Source organism: Schistocerca gregaria, chromosome 5 (genome assembly GCF_023897955.1).
Source record: "Schistocerca gregaria isolate iqSchGreg1 chromosome 5, iqSchGreg1.2, whole genome shotgun sequence".
Taxonomy (NCBI): Eukaryota; Metazoa; Arthropoda; class Insecta; order Orthoptera; family Acrididae; genus Schistocerca; species Schistocerca gregaria.
Window position 1 is genome coordinate 195,968 of NC_064924.1, and position 21,194 is coordinate 217,161.

Genomic DNA, 21,194 nt, shown 5'->3' on the forward strand with positions numbered 1-21,194 from the left:
CATGGGAGTAATGTCCCAAACTGTCTACGCTTTGAGACCAGTAGTAGTTTCTGAAGCAAATCAGGAGGCATCCTGTAATCTGTCGACTTTTAGAGTGTTGATGAAACACAAAAATTGCATCGGGATTGAATACAACAGTCACCATGCGGACCATCCTCCACGGGAATAAAGTCTCAAACTGTCTACACTTTGAAACTTCCTGGCAGATTAAAAGTGTGTGCCCGACCGAAAGTTGAACTCGGGACCTTTGCGTTTCGCGGGCAAGTGCTCTACCATCTGAGCTACCGAAGCACAACTCACGATCGGTACTCATTGCTTTACTTCTGCCAGTATCTCGTCTCCTACCTTCCAAACTTTACAGAAGCTCTAAAGAGAAACTTGCAGATCTTGCACCCCTGAAAGAAAGGATATAGCCGCTACATGGCTTAGCCACAGCTTAGGGGATGTTTAAAGAATTAGAGCTTCTGTAAAGTTTGGAAGGTAGGACACAAGATTCTGGCAGAAGTAACGCTGTGAGTAACGGGCGAGAGTCGTGCTTCGGTAGCTCAGATGGTAGAGCACTTGCCCGCAAAAGCCAAATGTCCCTAGTACGAGTCTCTGTCAGGCACACGGTTGTAATCTGCCAGGAAAATTCGTATCAGCGCACAATCCTGCAGAGTGAAAATCTCATTCTGTCTACGATTTGATCGTTCCCTGAGAGACCAGTAGTAGTTTCCAAAGCACATCTGAATGCTTCCTGTAATCTGTGGACGTCCTGAATGTTGATGCAACACAGAAATTGCATCGGGATTGAATACAACAGGCACCATGCGGAAATTTCTGAATTTGAGTAATGTCCGAAACTGTCTACGCTTTGATACATTCCTGGGAGACTAGCAGTAGTTTCCGAAGCACTTCTGGAGGCTTCATATAATCTATGGACGTTCAGAGTGTTAATAAATCACAGAAATTGCATCGGGATTGAATACAACAGACACCATGCGGACTTTTCTCCATGGGAGTAATGTCTCAAACTGTCTACACTTTTATCGTTCCCTGGGAAACCAGTAGTAGCTTCCGAAGCACATCTGAAGGCTTCCTGTAATCTGTGGACGTTCAGAGTGTTGATGAAACACAGAAATTGAATCGGGATTGAAAACAAAGGGCCAAATGCGGACTTTTCTCCAGGGGAGTAATGTCTCAATCAGTCTACGCTTTGATCGATTCCTGGGAGACCAGTAGTAGTTTTCGAAGCACATCTGGAGTCATTATGTAATCTGTGGACCTAAAGAGTGTTGATGAAAGACAGAAATTGCATCGGTATTAAATACAACAGCCACCATGCGGACATTGCTCAATTGGACTAATGTCTCAAACTATCTACGCTTTGATCGATTCCTGGGAGACTAGTAGTAGCTTCCCAAGCATATTTCATCGGGATTGAATACAACAGGCACCATGCGGTCTTTTTCCTATGGGAGTTACGTTTCAAACTGTCTACACTTTGGTCGATACCTGGGAGACCAGTAGTAGCTTCCGAAGCACATCTGTGATCATCTTGTAATCTCTGGATGTTTGGAATATCGATGTAACACAGAAATTGAATCGGGATTGAAAACAAAAGGACAAATGATGATTTTTCTCCATATGGTTTCATCGATTCCTGGGAGACCAGTAGTAGTTTTCGAAGCACATCTGTAGGAATGCTGTAATCTGTGGACCTAAAGAGTGTTGATGAAAGACAGAAATTGCATCGGGATTGAATACAACAGGCACAATGGGGAGTTTTCTCCATGGCAGTAGTGTCTCAAACTGTCTACGCTTTGATTGTTCCCTTTGAGACCACAAGTAGTTTCTGAAGCAAATCTGGAGGCATCCTATAATCCGTCGACGTTCAGAGTGTTGATTAAACACAAAAATTGCATCGGGATTGAATAGAATAGGCACCATGCGAACGTTTCCCTGTGGGAGTAATGTCACGAGCTGTCTACGCTTAGATCGTCGTTTGGGAGACCAGTTGAAGTTTCCAAAGCACATCGGGAGGCTTCCTGTAATCTGTGGACGTGCAGAGTGTTGATGAAACACCGAAATGGCATCGGGATTGAATACAAGCACTATGCGGATATTTCTAAATGGGAGTAATGTCTCAAACTGTCTACGCTTTGATCGACTCCTCGAAGACCAGTAGTAGTTTCCGCAGCACATCTCGAAGCTTTCTGTTATCTGTGCACGTTCAGAGTGTTGGTGAAACACAGAGATTGCATCGAGATTGAATACAACAGACACAATGAAGACTTTTGTCATAGGGAGTAAAGTCACAAACTCTCCACGCTTTAATCCAATCCTCGGAGAACAGTAGTACTTTCCGAAGCATATCTGGTGGCATTGTGTAATATATGGACGTTCAGTGTGTTGATGAAACACAGATATTTCATCGGGATTGAATACAACCGGCACCATGCGGTCTTTTCCCAATGGGAGTTACGTTTCAAACTGTCTACACTTTAGTCGATACCTGGGAGACCAGTAGTAGCTTCCGAAGCACATCTGGGATCTTCTTGTAATCTGTGGACGTTTGGAATATAGATGAAACACAGAAATTGAATCGGGATTGAAAACAAAAGGTCAAATGATGACTTTTCTCCATGGGAGTAATGTCCCAAACAGTCTATGGATTCATAGATTCCTGGGAAACCAGTAGTAGTTTTCGAAGCACATGGTAAGGCTTCCTGTAATCTGTTGAATTTCAGAGTGTTAATGAAACACAGAAATTTCATCGGCACTGTTTACAAAACTAACCATGCGGACTTTTCGCCATGGGAGTAATGTCTCAAACTGTCAACGCTTTGATCGTTCCCTGGGAGACAAGTAGTAGTTTCCGAGGCATATCTGGAGGCTTTCTGTAATCTGTGGACGTTTAGAATATTGATGAAACACAGAAATTGAATCGGGATTGAAACCAAAGGGCCAAATGCGGACTTTTCTCCATGGGAGTAATGTCTCAAACAGTCTACGCTTTGATCGATTCCTGGGAGACCAGTAGTAGTTTTCGAAGCACATCTGGAGGCATTATGTAATCTGTGGACCTAAATAGTGTTGATGAAAGACAGAAATTGCATCGGGATTAAATACTACAGGCTCCATGCGGATATTGCTCAATGGGACTAATGTCTCAAACTGTCTACGCTTTGATCGATACCTGGGAGACAAGAAGTAGTTTCCGAAGTACATCTGGAGTCTTCCTGTAATCTGTGGACGTTCAGAGTGTTGATGGAACAAAGAAATTACATCGGGAATGAATACAACAGCCACCATGAAAACTTTTGTCATAGGGAGTAATGTCTCAAACGCTCTACGCTTTGATCGATTCCTGGGAGACCAGTAGTATACTCCGAAGCACATCTGGAAGCTTCGTGTAATGTCTGGGCGTTTAGAGTGTTGATGAAACACAGAAATTGGATCGGGGTTGAATACAAGCACTATGAGGACATTACTATATGGGAGTAATGAATCAAACTGTCTACGGTTTCATCGATTCCTGGGAGACCAGTAGTGGATTTCGCAGCACATCTGGCAGCTTCCTGTAATCTGTGGACCTTCAGAGTGTTGATGAAACACAGAAATTGCATCGGGATTGAATACAACAGGATTCTTGCGGACTTTTCTCAATTCGAGTAATGTCTCAAACAGTCTACGATTTGATCGATTCCTGGGAGACCAGTAGCAGTTTCCCAAGCACATCTGGAGGCATTCTGTAATCAGTGGACGTTCACAGTGTTGATGAAACACATAAATTGCATCGGGATTGAATAGAAGCACAATGCGGACATCTCTAAATGGGAGTAATGTCTCATACTGTCTACGCTTTGATCGTACCCTGGTAGAACAGTAGTATTTTAAGAAACACATCTGGAGGCTTGCTGTAGTCTGTAGATGTACAGAGTGTTGATGAAACACAGAGATTGTATCGGGATTGAATACAACAGGGCAAATGCGGACATTTCTCCATGGGAGTAATATCTCAAACTGTCTACGATTTGATCGATTCCTGGGAGACCAGTATTATACTCCGAAGCACATCTGGAAGCTTCCTGTAATCTGTGGGCGTTTAGAGTGTTGATGAAACACAGAAATTGGATCGGGGTTGAATACAAGCACTATGAGGACATTACTAAATGGGAGTAATGTCTCAAACTGTCTACGCTTTCATCGATTCCTGGGAGACCAGTAGTAGATTTCGCAGCACATCTGGCAGCTTCCTGTAATCTGTGGACCTTCAGAGTGTTGATGAAACACAGAAATTGCATCGGGATTGAATACAACAGGATTCATGCGGACTTTTCTCAATTCGAGTAATGTCTCAAACAGTCTTCGATTTGATCGATTCCTGGGAGACCAGTAGCAGTTTCCCAAGCACATCTCGAGGCATTCTGTAATCAGTGGACGTTCACAGTGTTGATGAAACACATAAATTGCATCGGGATTAAATAGAAGCACAATGCGGACATTTCTAAATGGGAGTAATGTCTCAAACTTTCTACGATTTGATCGTTCCCTGGGAGACCAGCAGTAGTTTCCGAAGCACATCTGGAGGCTTCCTGTGATCTGTGGACGTTCAGAGTGTTGATGAAGCACAGAAATTGCATCGGGATTGAATGCAACAAGCACCATGCAGTCTTTTCTCCATGGGAGTAATGTCTCAAACTGTCTACGCTTTGATCGTTCCATGGGGGACCAGTATTACTTTCCGAATGACATCTGGTGACTTCATGTAATCTGTGGACGTTCCGAATGTTGATAAAACACAGAAATTGCATCGGGATTGAATACAACAGGCATCATGCGGACTTTTCTCCATGTCTATTCTTCGATCGTTCCCTGGAATACCAGTAGTAGTTTCCGAAGCACATCTGAAGCTTCCTGTAATCTGTGGACGTTCAGAGTGTTGATCAAACACAGAAATTGCATCGGGATTGAATACAACAGGCACCATGCTGACTTTTCTCCATGGGAGTAATGTCTCTAACTGTATACGATTTGATCGACGCCTGAGATACCAGTAGTAGTTTCCGAAGCACAACTGGAGGCTTCATGTAATCTGTGGACGATCAGAGCGTTGATGAAGCACAGAAATTGAATCGGGATTGAATACAACAGGCACCATGCGGACTTTTCTCCATAGAAGTAATGTCTCTAACTGTTTAAATTGATCGTTCCCTGGGAGACCAGTAGTAGTTTCCGAAGCACATCTGAAGGCTTCCTGTAATCTGTGTACGTTCTGAGTGTTGATGAAACACAGAAATTGAATCGGAATTGCATACAACAGGCACCATGAGGACTTTTATCCGTGGGAGTACTGTCTCAAATTGTCTGTGCTTTGTTCGATTCCTGGGAGACCAGTAGTACGCTCCCAAGCACATCTGGAGGCATCCTGTAATCTGTGGTCCTTCAGAGTGTTGATGAAACACAGAAATTGCATCGGGATTGAATACAAGCACTATGCGGATATTTCTAAATGGGAGTAATGTCTCAAACTGTCTACGCTTTGATCAAAACCTGGGAGACCAGTAGTAGTTTCCGCAGCACATTTCGAAGCTTCCTGTAATCTGTGGACGTTCAGAGTGTTGATGAAACACAGAAATTGCATCGGGATTGAATTCAACAGACACCATGTAGACTCTTGTCAGGTCGAGTAATGTCTCAAACTCTCTACTGTTTAATCGATTCCTGGGAGACCAGTAGTAGTTTCCGAAGCATATCTGGAATTATTCTGTAATATATGGACGTTCAGTGTGTTGATGAAACGTAGATATTGCATCGGGATTGAATACAACGGGCACTATGCGGACTTTTCTCAATGGGAGTAATGTCTCAAACTGTCTACACTTTGGTCGATTCCTAGGAGACCAGCACTAGGTTCCGAAGCACATCGGGAGGCATTCTGTAATCTGTGGACATGCAGAGTGTTTATGAAACACACAGATTGCATCGGGACTCAATACAACACGCAAAATGCGGAATTTTCGAAATTTGACTAATGTCTCAAACTGTCTATGCTTTGATCGTTCCCTGGGAGACCAGTAGTAGTTTCCGAAGCACATCTGGAGGCAATCTGTAATCTGTGGACCTTCAGAGTGTTGATGAAACACAGAAATTGCATTGGGATTGAATACAAGATCACCATGCGGACTTTGCTCAATGGGAGTAATGTCTCAAACTTTCTACGCTTTGATAGATTCCTGGAAGACCAGCAGTAGTTTCCGAGGCACATCTGAAGGCTTCATATAAACTATGGACGTTCAGAGAGTTAATTAATCACAGAAATTGCATCGGGATTGAATACAACAGGCACCATGCGGACCTTTCTCCATGGGAGTAATGTCTCAACCTGTCTACAATTTTATCGTTTCCTGGGAAACCTGTTACAGTTTCCGGAGCACATCTGAAGGCTTCCTGTAATCTGTGGACGTTCAGAGTGTTGATGAATCACAGAAATTGAATCAGGATTGAATACGACAGGCACTATGCGGTCTTTTCTCAATTTGAGTTACGTTTCAAAGTTTCTACACTTTGGTTGATTCTGGGAGATCAGTACTAGGTTCCGAAGCACGTCTGGAGGCATTCTGTAATCTGTGGACATTCAGAGTGTTTATGAAACACAGAGATTGCATCGGGATTAAATACAACACGCCAAATACGGACTTTTCTCCATGGCAGTAATGTGTCAGACTGTCTACGATTTGATCGTTCCCTGGGAGACCAGAAGTAGTTTCCGAAGCACATCTGAAGACTTCCTGTGATCTGTTGACGTTTAAAGTGTTGATGAAACACAGAAATTGCATCGGGATTGAGTGCAACAGCCACCATGCAGTCTTTTCTCCATGGGAGTAATGTCTCAAACTGTCTACGCTTTGATCGTTCCCTGGGAGACCAGTAGTAGTTTCCGAAGCACTTCTGGTGGCTTCATGTAATCTGTGGACGTTCAGAATGTTGATGAAACACAGAAATTGCATCGGGATTGAATACGAGAGGCACCATGCGGAAATTTCTGCATGGGAGTAATGTCCCAAACTGTCTACGCTTTGAGACCAGTAGTAGTTTCTGAAGCAAATCAGGAGGCATCCTGTAATCTGTCGACTTTTAGAGTGTTGATGAAACACAAAAATTGCATCGGGATTGAATACAACAGTCACCATGCGGACCATCCTCCACGGGAATAAAGTCTCAAACTGTCTACACTTTGAAACTTCCTGGCAGATTAAAAGTGTGTGCCCGACCGAAAGTTGAACTCGGGACCTTTGCGTTTCGCGGGCAAGTGCTCTACCATCTGAGCTACCGAAGCACAACTCACGATCGGTACTCATTGCTTTACTTCTGCCAGTATCTCGTCTCCTACCTTCCAAACTTTACAGAAGCTCTAAAGAGAAACTTGCAGATCTTGCACCCCTGAAAGAAAGGATATAGCCGCTACATGGCTTAGCCACAGCTTAGGGGATGTTTAAAGAATTAGAGCTTCTGTAAAGTTTGGAAGGTAGGACACAAGATTCTGGCAGAAGTAACGCTGTGAGTAACGGGCGAGAGTCGTGCTTCGGTAGCTCAGATGGTAGAGCACTTGCCCGCAAAAGCCAAATGTCCCTAGTACGAGTCTCTGTCAGGCACACGGTTGTAATCTGCCAGGAAAATTCGTATCAGCGCACAATCCTGCAGAGTGAAAATCTCATTCTGTCTACGTTTTGATCGTTCCCTGAGAGACCAGTAGTAGTTTCCAAAGCACATCTGAATGCTTCCTGTAATCTGTGGACGTCCTGAATGTTGATGCAACACAGAAATTGCATCGGGATTGAATACAACAGGCAACATGCGGAAATTTCTGAATTTGAGTAATGTCCCAAACTGTCTACGCTTTGATACATTCCTGGGAGACCAGCAGTAGTTTCCGAAGCACTTCTGGAGGCTTCATATAATCTATGGACGTTCAGAGTGTTAATAAATCACAGAAATTGCATCGGGATTGAATACAACAGACACCATGCGGACTTTTCTCCATGGGAGTAATGTCTCAAACTGTCTACACTTTTATCGTTCCCTGGGAAACCAGTAGTAGCTTCCGAAGCACATCTGAAGGCTTCCTGTAATCTGTGGACGTTCAGAGTGTTGATGAAACACAGAAATTGAATCGGGATTGAAAACAAAGGGCCAAATGCGGACTTTTCTCCAGGGGAGTAATGTCTCAATCAGTCTACGCTTTGATCGATTCCTGGGAGACCAGTAGTAGTTTTCGAAGCACATCTGGAGTCATTATGTAATCTGTGGACCTAAAGAGTGTTGATGAAAGACAGAAATTGCATCGGTATTAAATACAACAGCCACCATGCGGACATTGCTCAATTGGACTAATGTCTCAAACTATCTACGCTTTGATCGATTCCTGGGAGACTAGTAGTAGCTTCCCAAGCATATTTCATCGGGATTGAATACAACAGGCACCATGCGGTCTTTTTCCAATGGGAGTTACGTTTCAAACTGTCTACACTTTGGTCGATACCTGGGAGACCAGTAGTAGCTTCCGAAGCACATCTGTGATCATCTTGTAATCTGTGGATGTTTGGAATATCGATGTAACACAGAAATTGAATCGGGATTGAAAACAAAAGGACAAATGATGATTTTTCTCCATATGGTTTCATCGATTCCTGGGAGACCAGTAGTAGTTTTCGAAGCACATCTGTAGGAATGCTGTAATCTGTGGACCTAAAGAGTGTTGATGAAAGACAGAAATTGCATCGGGATTGAATACAACAGGCACAATGGGGACTTTTCTCCATGGCAGTAGTGTCTCAAACTGTCTACGCTTTGATTGTTCCCTTTGAGACCACAAGTAGTTTCTGAAGCAAATCTGGAGGCACCCTATAATCTGTCGACGTTCAGAGTGTTGATTAAACACAAAAATTGCATCGGGATTGAATAGAATAGGCACCATGCGAACGTTTCCCTATGGGAGTAATGTCACGAGCTGTCTACGCTTAGATCGTCGTTTGGGAGACCAGTTGAAGTTTCCAAAGCACATCGGGAGGCTTCCTGTAATCTGTGGACGTGCAGAGTGTTGATGAAACACCGAAATGGCATCGGGATTGAATACAAGCACTATGCGGATATTTCTAAATGGGAGTAATGTCTCAAACTGTCTACGCTTTGATCAACTCCTCGAAGACCAGTAGTAGTTTCCGCAGCACATCTCGAAGCTTTCTGTAATCTGTGCACGTTCAGAGTGTTGGTGAAACACAGAGATTGCATCGAGATTGAATACAACAGACACAATGAAGACTTTTGTCATAGGGAGTAAAGTCACAAACTCTCCACGCTATAATCCAATCCTCGGAGAACAGTAGTACTTTCCGAAGCATATCTGGTGGCATTGTGTAATATATGGACGTTCAGTGTGTTGATGAAACACAGATATTTCATCGGGATTGAATACAACCGGCACCATGCGGTCTTTTCCCAATGGGAGTTACGTTTCAAACTGTCTACACTTTAGTCGATACCTGGGAGACCAGTAGTAGCTTCCGAAGCACATCTGGGATCTTCTTGTAATCTGTGGACGTTTGGAATATAGATGAAACACAGAAATTGAATCGGGATTGAAAACAAAAGGTCAAATGATGACTTTTCTCCATGGGAGTAATGTCCCAAACAGTCTATGGATTCATAGATTCCTGGGAAACCAGTAGTAGTTTTCGAAGCACATGGGGAGGCTTCCTGTAATCTGTTGAATTTCAGAGTGTTGATGAAACACAGAAATTTCATCGGCACTGTTTACAAAACTAACCATGCGGACTTTTCGCCATGGGAGTAATGTCTCAAACTGTCAACGCTTTGATCGTTCCCTGGGAGACAAGTAGTTGTTTCCGAGGCATATCTGGAGGCTTTCTGTAATCTGTGGACCTAAATAGTGTTGATGAAAGACAGAAATTGCATCGGGATTGAATACAACAGGATTCATGCGGACTTTTCTCAATTCGAGTAATGTCTCAAACAGTCTTCGATTTGATCGATTCCTGGGAGACCAGTAGCAGTTTCCCAAGCACATCTGGAGGCATTCTGTAATCAGTGGACGTTCACAGTGTTGATGAAACACATAAATTGCATCGGGATTGAATAGAAGCACAATGCGGACATTCCTAAATGGGAGTAATGTCTCAAACTGTCTACGATTTGATCGTACCCTGGTAGAACAGTAGTATTTTAAGAAACACATCTGGAGGCTTGCTGTAATCTGTAGGTGTTCAGAGTGTTGATGAAACACAGAGATTGCATTGGGATTGAATACAACATGGCAAATGCGGACATTTCTCCATGGGAGTAATGTCTCAAACTGTCTGCGATTTGAATGATTCCTGGGAGACCAGTAATAGTTTCCGAAGCACATCTGGGGAGCATTCTGTAATCGGTGACTTTTCAGAGTGTTGGTGAAATACAGAAATACCATAGGGATGGAATACAACAGTCATCTTGATTACTTTTCTCCATGGGAGTAATGTCTCAAACTGTCTACGCTTTGAACGTTCCCTGGAAGATCAGTAGTAGTTTAAGAAGCACATCTGGAGGCTTTATGTAATTTGTGGACGTTCAGAGTATGGTTGAAACACAGAAAATTCATCGTAATTCAATAGAGCAGGCCAAATGCGGACTTTTAACCATGGGAGTAATTTCTCAAACTGTCTACCATTTGATCGATGCCTGGGAGACCAGTAGTAGTTTCCGAAGCACATCTGGAGGATTAATGTAATCTGTGGACATTCAGAGTGTTGATAAAACACAGAAATTTCTTCGGGATTGAATACAACAGGCACCATGCAGACTTTTCTCCATGGGAGTAATGTCTCAAACTGTCTACGTTTTGATCGACTCCTGGGATACCAGTAGTTGTTTCCGAAGCACAACTGGAGGCTTCATGTAATCTGTGGACGATCAGAGCGTTCATGAAGCACAGAAATTGTATCGGGATTGAATACAACAGGCACCATGCGGACTTTTCTCCATGGGAGTAATGTCTCAAACTGTCTACGCGTTGATCGATTAATGGGAGACCAGAAGCAGCTTCCCATGCACATCTGGAGCATCCTGTAATCTGTGGTCCTTCTCAGTGTTGATAAAAAACAGAAATTGCATCGGGATTGAATACAAGCACTATACGGACATTTATAAATGGGAGTAATGTCTCAAACGGTCTACGCTTTGATCGATTCCTGGGAGATCATTAGTAGTTTCCGAAGCACATCTGGAAGCTTCCTGTAATCTGTGGGCGTTTAGAGTGTTGATGAAACACAGAAATTGCATCGGGTTTGAATACAAGCACTATGCGGATATTGCTAAATGGGAGTAATGTCTCAAACTGTCTACACTTTGATCGATTCCTGGGAGACCAGTAGTAGATTTCGCACCACATCTGGCAGCTTCCTGTAATCTGTGGCTCTTCAGAGTGTTGATGAAACACAGAAATTGCATCGGGATTGAATACAACAGGCACTATGCGGACTTTTCTCCATGGGAGTAATGTCTCAAACTGTCTACGCTTTGATCGTACAATGGTAGACCAGTAGTATTCTAAGAAACACATCTGGAGGCTCGCTGTAATCTGTAGATGTTCAGAGTGTTGATGAAACACAGAAATTACACCGGCATTGAATACAACAGCCACTATGCGGACATTTCTCCATGGGAGTAATGTCTCAAACTGTCTACGCTTTGATCAATTCCTGGGAGGCCAGTAGTAGTTTCCGAAGGACATCTGGGAGCTTCATGTAATCTGTGGACGTTCAGCGTGTTGATGAAACACAGAAATTGGTTCGGGATTGAATACAACAGGCACCATGCGGAAATTTCTGCATGGGAGTAGTGTCCCAAACTGTCAACGCTTTGATAGATTTCTGGGAGCAAAGTAGTAGTTTCCGAAGCACATCTGGAGGCATTCTGTAATCTATGGACATTCAGTATGTTGATGAAACACAGATATTGCATCGGGATTGAATACAATAAGCACCATGCGGACTTTTCTCAATGGGAGTTATGTCTCAAACTGTCTACACTTTGGTCTATTCCTGGGAGACCATTAGTAGTTTCCGAAGCACATCTGGAGGCATTCAGTAATCTGTGGATATTCAGAGTGTTGATGAAACTCAGAAATTGAATCGGCATTGATTACAACAGGGACCTTGCGGACTGTGCTCCATGGGAGTAATGTCTCAAACTGTCTACGCTCTGATCTTTCCCTGGGAGACCGGTAGTGGAATCCGAAGCACATCTGGAGGCTTCCTGTAATCTGTGGACGTTCAGAGTGTTGATGAAACACAGATATTGCATCGGGATTGAATACAACAGTCACCATGTGGACTTTTCACCATGGGTGTAATGTCTCAAACGGTCTACGATTTGATTGTTTCCTGGGAGACCGGTAGTGGAATCCGAAGCACATCTGGAGGCCTCCTGTAATCTGTGGACGTTCAGAGTGTTAATGAAACACTGAAATTACATCGGGATTGAATATAACAGACACCATGAAAACTTTTGTTATAGTGAGTAATGTCTCAAACTCTCAACGCTTTTATCGATTCCTGGGAGACAGTAGTAGTTTCCACAGCACATCTGGAGGCATTCTGTAATCTGTGGAAGTTCAGAGTGTTGATGAAACACAGAAATTGCATCGGGATTGAATACAAAGTGCACCATGCGAACTTTTCACTTTAAGAGTAATGTCTCAAACTGTGTACGCTTTGATCGTACCCTGGTAGAACAGTAGTACTTTAGGAAACACATCTGGAGGCTTGCTGTAATCTGTAGATGTTCAGAGTGTTGATGAAACACAGAGATTGCATCGGGATTGAATACAACAGGGCAAATGCGCACTTTTCTCATTGGGAGTTATGTCTCAAACTGTCTACACTTTGGTCGATTCCTGGGAGACCATTAGTAGTTTCCGAAGCACATCTGGAGGCATTCTGTAATCTGTGGACATTCAGAGTGTTGATGAAACACAGAGATTGCATCGGGATTGAATACAACAGGGCAAATGCGCACTCTCCTCCACGGGAGTAATGTCTCAAACTGTCTACGATTTGATCGATTCCTGGGAGACCAGTAATAGATTCCGAAGCACATCTGGGGGGCATTCTGTAATCGGGGGACTTTCAGAGTGTTGATGAAATACAGAAATTCCATAGGGATTGAATACAACAGGCATCATGATTACTTTTCTCCATGGGAGTCATGTCTCAAACTGTCGACGCTTTGAACGTTTCCTGGAAGATCAGTAGTAGTTTAAGAAGTACATGTGGAGGCTTCATGTAATCTGTGGACGTTCAGAGTATGGTTGAAACACAGAAAATTCATCGTAATTGAATAGAGCAGTCCAAATGCGGACTTTTAACCATGGGAGTAATTTCTCAAACTGTCTACCAATTGTTCGATTCCTGGGAGACCAGTAGTAGTTTCCGAAACACATCTGGAGTCCTAATGTAATCTGTGGACATTCAGAGTGTTGATAAAACACAGAATTTGCTTCGGGATTGAATACAACAGGCACCATGCAGACTTTTCTCCATGGGAGTAATGTCTCAAATTGTCTACGCTTTGATCGTTCCCTGGGAGACCGGTAGTGGGATCCGAAGAACAACTGGAGGCTTCATGTAATCTGTGGACGATCAGAGCGTTCATGAAGCACAGAAATTGAATCGGGATTGAATACAACAGGCACCATGCGGACTTTCCTCCATGGGAGTAATGTCTCAAACGGTCTACGCTTTGATCGATTCCTGGGAGACCAGTAGTAGTTTCCGAAGCACATCTGGAAGCTTCCTGTAATCTTTGGGCGTTTAGAGTGTTCATGAAACACAGAAATTGCATCGGGGTTGAATACAAGCACTATGCGGACATTACTAAATGGGAGTAATGTCTCAAACTCACTACGCTTTCATCGATTCCTGGGAGACCAGTAGTAGATTTCGCAGCATATCTGGCAGCTTCCTGTAATCTGTGGACCTTCAGAGTGTTGATGAAACACAGTAATTGCATCGGGATTGAATACAACAGGATTGATGCGGTCTTTTCTCAATTCTAGTAATGTCTCAAACAGTCTACGCTTTTATCGATTCCTGGGAGACCAGTAGCAGTTTCCCAAGCACATCTGGAGGCATTCTGTAATCAATGGACGTTCACAGTGTTGATGAAACACATAAATTGCATCGGGATTGAATAGAAACACTATGCGTACATTTCTAAATGGGAGTAATGTCTCAAACTGTCTACGCTTTGATCGTACCCTGGTAGAAAAGTAGTATTTTAGGAAACACATCTGGAGGCTTGCTGTAATCTGTAGATGTTCAGAGTGTTGATGAAACACAGAGATTGCATCGGGATTGAATACAACAGGGAAAATGCGGACTTTTCTCCATAGGAGTAATGTCTCAAACTGTCTACGATTTGATCGATTCCTAGGAGACCAGTAATAGTATCCGAGGCACATCTGGGGGGCATTCTGCAATCGGTGGACTTTCAGAGTGTTGATGAAATACAGAAATTCCATAGGGATTGAATACAACAGGCACATAATTACTTTTCTCCATGGGAGTAATGTCTCAAACTGTCTACGCTTTGAACGTTCCCTGGAAGATCATTACTAGTTTAAGAAGCACATCTGGAGGCTTCAGGTAATCTGTGGACGTTCAGAGTATGGTTGAAACACAGAAAATTTATCGTAATTGGATAGAGCAGGCCAAATGCGGACTTTTAACCATGGGAGTAATTTCTCATCTCTCTACCATTTGATCGATTCCTGGGAGACCAGTAGTAGTTTCTGAAGCACATCTGGAGGCTTAATGTAATCTGTGGACATTCAGAGTGTTGATAAAACACAGAAATTTCTTCGGGATTGAATACAACAGGCACCATGCAGACTTTTCTCCATGGGAGTAATGGCTCAAACTGTCTACGATTTGATTGACTTCTGGGATACCAGTAGTTGTTTCCGAAACACAACTGGAGGCTTCATGTAATCTGTGGACGATCAGAGCGTTCATGAAGCACAGAAATTGTATCGGGATTGAATACAACAGGCACCATGCGGACTTTTCTCCGTGAGAGTAATGTCTCAAACTGTCTACGAGTTGATCGATTAATGGGAGACCAGTAGCAGCTTCCCAAGCACATCTGGAGGCATCCTGTAATCTGTGGTCTCTCTCAGTGTTGAAAAAAAAAATTGCATCGGGATTGAATACAACAGGCACCTAGGGGACTTTTCTCCATGGGAGTAATGTCTCAAACTGTCTACGATTTGATCGACTCCTGGGATACCAGTAGTTGTTTCCGAAGCACAACTGGAGGCTTCATGTAATCTGTGGACGATCAGAGCGTTCATGAAGCACAGAAATTGTATCGGGATTGAATACAACAGGCACCCTGCGGACTTTTCTCCATGGGAGTAATATCTCAAACTGTCTACGCGTTGATCGATTAATGGGAGACCAGTAGTAGTTTCCGAAGCACATCTGGAGGCTTAATTTAATCTGTGGACATTCAGATTGTTGATAAAACACAGAAATTGCTTCGGGATTGAATACAACAGGCACCATGCAGACTTTTCTCCATGGGAGTAATGTCTCAAACTGTCTACGATTTGATCGACTCCTGAGATACCAGTAGTTGTTTCAGAAGCACAACTGGAGGCTTCATGTAATCTGTGGACGATCAGAGCGTTCATGAAGCACAGAAATTGTATCGGGATTGAATACAACAGGCACCATGCGGACTTTTCTCCGTGAGAGTAATGTCTCAAACTGTCTACGAGTTGATCGATTAATGGGAGACCAGTAGCAGCTTCCCAAGCACATCTGGAGGCATCCTGTAATCTGTGGTCTCTCTCAGTGTTGAAAAAAAAAAAAAACAGAAATTGCATCGGGATTGAATACAACAGGCACCTAGGGGACTTTTCTCCATGGGAGTAATGTCTCAAACTGTCTACGATTTGATCGACTCCTGGGATACCAGTAGTTGTTTCCGAAGCACAACTGGAGGCTTCATGTAATCTGTGGACGATCAGAGCGTTCATGAAGCACAGAAATTGTATCGGGATTGAATACAACAGGCACCATGCAGACTTTTCTCCATGGGAGTAATGTCTCAAACTGTCTACGATTTGATCGACTCCTGAGATACCAGTAGTTGTTTCAGAAGCACAACTGGAGGATTCGTGTAATCTGTGGACGATCAGAGTGTTGATGAAACACAGAAATTGACCCGCCATTGAATACAAGAGCCGCTATGCGGAGATTTCTCCATGGGAGTAATGTCTCAAACCGTCTAAGCTTTGTTCGATTTCTGGGAGACCAGTAGTAATTTCCAAAGCACACATGGAGGCATTCTGTAAACTGTGAACGTTCAGAGTGTAGATGAAACACAGAAATTGCATCTTGATTGAATACAACAGGCACCTAGGGGACTTTTCTCCACGGAATAAGGTCTCAAACTGTCTACGCTTTTAAACTTCTTGGCTGATTAAAACTGTGTGCTCGTTCGAAACTTGAACTCGGAACCTTTGCCTTTCGCGGGCGAGTGCTCTACCATCTGAGCTACCGAACCACGACTCCCGCCCAGTACTCAGATTTTAACTTGTGCCAGTATCTCATCTCCTATCTTCCAAACTTTACAGAAGCTCTAATGCGAAACTTGCAGATCTATCACCCCTGAAAGAAAGGATATAGCGGAGACATGGCTTGGCCACAGCCTGGGGGAAGTTTCCAGAATTAGAGCATCTGTAAAGTTTAGAAGGTAGGAGACTAGATAGTGGCTGGAGTAAAGCTTTGGGTACCGGGCGTGAGTCGGGCTTCGCTAGCTCAGATGGTAGAGCACTTGCCCGCAAAAGGCAAATGTCCCTAGTTTGAGTCTCGGTCGGGCACACTGTTGTAATCCGCCAGGATGATTCATATCAGCGCACACTCCGCTGAAGAGTGAAAATCTCATTGTGTCTACGCTTTGATCGTACCCTAGGAGACCAGTAGTAGTTTCCAAAGAACATCTGAAGGCTTCCTGTAATCTATGGACGTTCAGAGTGCTGATGAAGCACAGAACTTGCATCGAGATTGAATACAACAGGCACCATGGGGAAATTTCTGCATAGCAGTAATGTCCCAAACTGTCTACGCTTTGATAGATTCCTTTGAGACCAGTAGTAGTTTCCGAAGCACATCTGGAGGCATTCTGAATCTATAGACGTTCAGAGTGTTGATGAAACACGGAAATTGCAACGGGATTGAATACAACAGGCACCATGTGGACTGTTCTCAATGGGAGTTACGTCTCAAACTGTCTACGCTTTGGTAGATTCCTGGGAGACCAGTAGTAGTTTCCGAAGCACAACTGGAATCATTCTGTAATCTGTGGACATTCAGAGTGTTGATGAACCACTGAAATTGCATCGGGATTTAATACAACACGCTAAATGCGGACTTTTGTCCATGGGAGTAATGTCTCAAACTGTCTACGCTTTGTTTGTTTACTGGGAGACCAGTACTAGTTTCCGAAGCACATCTGGAGGCAATCTGTAATCTGTGGACCTTCAGAGTGTTGATGAAACACAGAAATTGCATTGGGATTGAATACAACAGCACCATGTTGACTTTGCTCAATGGGAGTAACGTCTCAAACTGTCTACGTTTTGATCGATTCCTGGGAGACCAGTAGTAGTTTACGAAGCACATCTTGGGGCATTCTGTAATCTGTGGACGTTTAGAGTGTTGGTGAAACAAACATATTGCAACGGGATTGAATACAGCAGTCACCATGAGGACTATACTCCATGGGAGTAATGTCTCAAACTGTCTACGCTTTGATTGTTCCCTGGGAGACCAGTAGTAGTTACCGAAGTGCATCTGGAGGCATTCTGTATTCTATGAACGTTCAGTGTGTTGATAAACACAGAATGCGCATCGGGATTGAATACAACAGTGACTATGCGGACTTTTCTCAATGGGAGTTATGTCTCACACTTTCTACACTTTGTTCGATTCCTGGGAGACCATTAGTAGGGTAGTAGGTTACGAAGCACACCTGGAGGTTTCCTGTAGTCTGTAGACGTTCAGAGTGTCAATGAAAAACTGAAATTGCATCGGGATTGAATACAACAGGCACCATGCGGACTTTTCTCCATGGGAGTAATGTCTCTAAATGTCTACGATTTGATCGACGCCTGAGATACCAGTAGTAGTTTCCGAAGCACAACTGGAGGCTTCATGTAATCTGTGGACGATCTGAGCGTTGATGAAGCACAGAAATTGAATCGGGATTGAATACAACAGGCACCATGCGGACTTTTCTCCATAGAAGTAATGTCTCTAACTGTTTAAATTGATCGTTCCCTGGGAGACCAGTAGTAGTTTCCGAAGCACATCTGAAGGCTTCCTGTAATCTGTGTACGTTCAGAGTGTTGATGAAACACAGAAATTGCATCGGGATTGAATACAACAGACACCATGTAGACTCTTGTCAGGTCGAGTAATGTCTCAAACTCTCTACTGTTTAATCGATTCCTGGGAGACCAGTAGTAGTTTTCGAAGCATATCTGGAATTATTCTGTAATATATGGACGTTCAGTGTGTTGAAGAAACGTAGATATTGCATCGGGATTGAATACAATGGGCACTATGCGGACTTTTCTCAATGGGAGTAATGTCTCAAACTGTCTACACTTTGGTCGATTCCTAGGAGACCAGCACTAGGTTCCGAAGCACATCGGGAGGCATTCTGTAATCTGTGGACATGCAGAGTGTTTATGAAACACACAGATAGCATCGGGACTCAATACAACACCCCAAATGCGGAATTTTCGAAATTTGACTAATGTCTCAAACTGTCTATGCTTTGATCGTTCCCTGGGATACCAGTAGTAGTTTCCGAAGCACATCTGTAGGCTTTCTGTGATCTTTGGACGTTCAGTGTGTTGATTAAACACATAAATTGCATCGGGATTGAATACAACTGGCACCATGCGGACTTTTCTCAATGGGAGTTATGTCTCAAACTTTCTACACTTTGGTCGATTCCTGGGAGACCAGTAGTAGTTTCCGAAGCACAACTGGAGGCTTCATGTAATCTGTGGAGGATCAGAGTGTTGATGAAGCACAGAAATTGAATCGGGATCGAATACAACAGGCACCATGCGGTTTTTTCACAATGGGAGTAATGTCTCAAACTGTCTACGCTTTGATCGTACCCTGGGCGACCAGTAGTATTTTAGGTAACACATCTGAGGGCTTGCTGTAATCTGTGGACGTTCAGAGAGTTGATGAAACACAGAAATTGCATCGGGATTGAATACAACAGTCACTATGCGGACATATCTCCATGGGAGTAATGTCTCTAACTTTCTAAGGTTTGATTGATTCCTGGGAGACCAGTAGTAGTTTCCGAAGCACATCTGGAGGCAATCTGTAATCTGTGGACCTTCAGAGTGTTGATGAAACACAGAAATTGCATTGGGATTGAATACAAGAGCACCATGCGGACTTTGCTCAATGGGAGTAATGTCTCAAACTTTCTACGCTTTGATAGATTCCTTGGAGACCAGCAGTAGTTTCCGAGGCACATCTGAAGGCTTCATATAAACTATGCACGTTCAGAGAGTTAATTAATCACAGAAATTGCATCGGGATTGAATACAACAGGCACCATGCGGACCTTTCTCCATGGGAGTAATGTCTCAACCTGTCTACAATTTTATCGTTTCCTGGGAAACCTGTTACAGTTTCCGGAGCACATCTGAAGGCTTCCTGTAATCTGTGGACGTTCAGAGTGTTAATAAATCACAGAAATTGCATCGGGATTGAATACAACAGACACCATGCGACTTTTCTCCATGGGAGTAATGTCTCAAACTGTCTACACTTTTATCGTTCCCTGGGAAACCAGTAGTAGCTTCCGAAGCACATCTGAAGGCTTCCTGTAATCTGTGGACTTTCAGAGTGTTGATGAAACACAGAAATTGAATCGGGATTGAAAACAAAGGGCCAAATGCGGACTTTTCTCCAGGGGAGTAATGTCTCAATCAGTCTACGCTTTGATCGATTCCTGGGAGACCAGTAGTAGTTTTCGAAGCACATCTGGAGTCATTATGTAATCTGTGGACCTAAAGAGTGTTGATGAAAGACAGAAATTGCATCGGTATTAAATACAACAGCCACCATGCGGACATTGCTCAATTGGACTAATGTCTCAAACTATCTACGCTTTGATCGATTCCTGGGAGACTAGTAGTAGCTTCCCAAGCGTATTTCATTGGGATTGAATACAACAGGCACCATGCGGTCTTTTTCCAATGGGAGTTACGTTTCAAACTGTCTACACTTTGGTCGATACCTGGGAGGCCAGTAGTAGCTTCAGAAGCACATCTGGGATCATCTTGTAACCTGTTGTTGTTTGGAATATCGATGTAACACAGAAATTGAATCGGGATTGAAAACAAAAGGACAAATGATGATTTTTCTCCATATGGTTTCATCGATTCCTGGGAGACCAGTAGTAGTTTTCGAAGCACATCTGTAGGAATGCTGTAATCTGTGGACCTAAAGAGTGTTGATGAAAGACAGAAATTGCATCGGGATTGAATACAACAGGCACAATGGGGACTTTTCTCCATGGCAGTAGTGTCTCAAACTGTCTACGCTTTGATTGTTCCCTTTGAGACCACAAGTAGTTTCTGAAGCAAATCTGGAGGCATCCTATAATCTGTCGACGTTCAGAGTGTTGATTAAACACAAAAATTGCATCGGGATTGAATAGAATAGGCACCATGCGAACGTTTCCCTATGGGAGTAATGTCACGAGCTGTCTACGCTTAGATCGTCGTTTGGGAGACCAGTTGAAGTTTCCAAAGCACATCGGGAGGCTTCCTGTAATCTGTGGACGTGCAGAGTGTTGATGAAACACCGAAATGGCATCGGGATTGAATACAAGCACTATGCGGATATTTCTAAATGGGAGTAATGTCTCAAACTGTCTACGCTTTGATAGACTCCTCGAAGACCAGTAGTAGTTTCCGCAGCACATCTCGAAGCTTCCTGTAATCTGTGCACGTTCAGAGTGTTGGTGAAACACAGAGATTGCATCGAGATTGAATACAACAGACACAATGAAGACTTTTGTCATAGGGAGTAAAGTCACAAACTCTC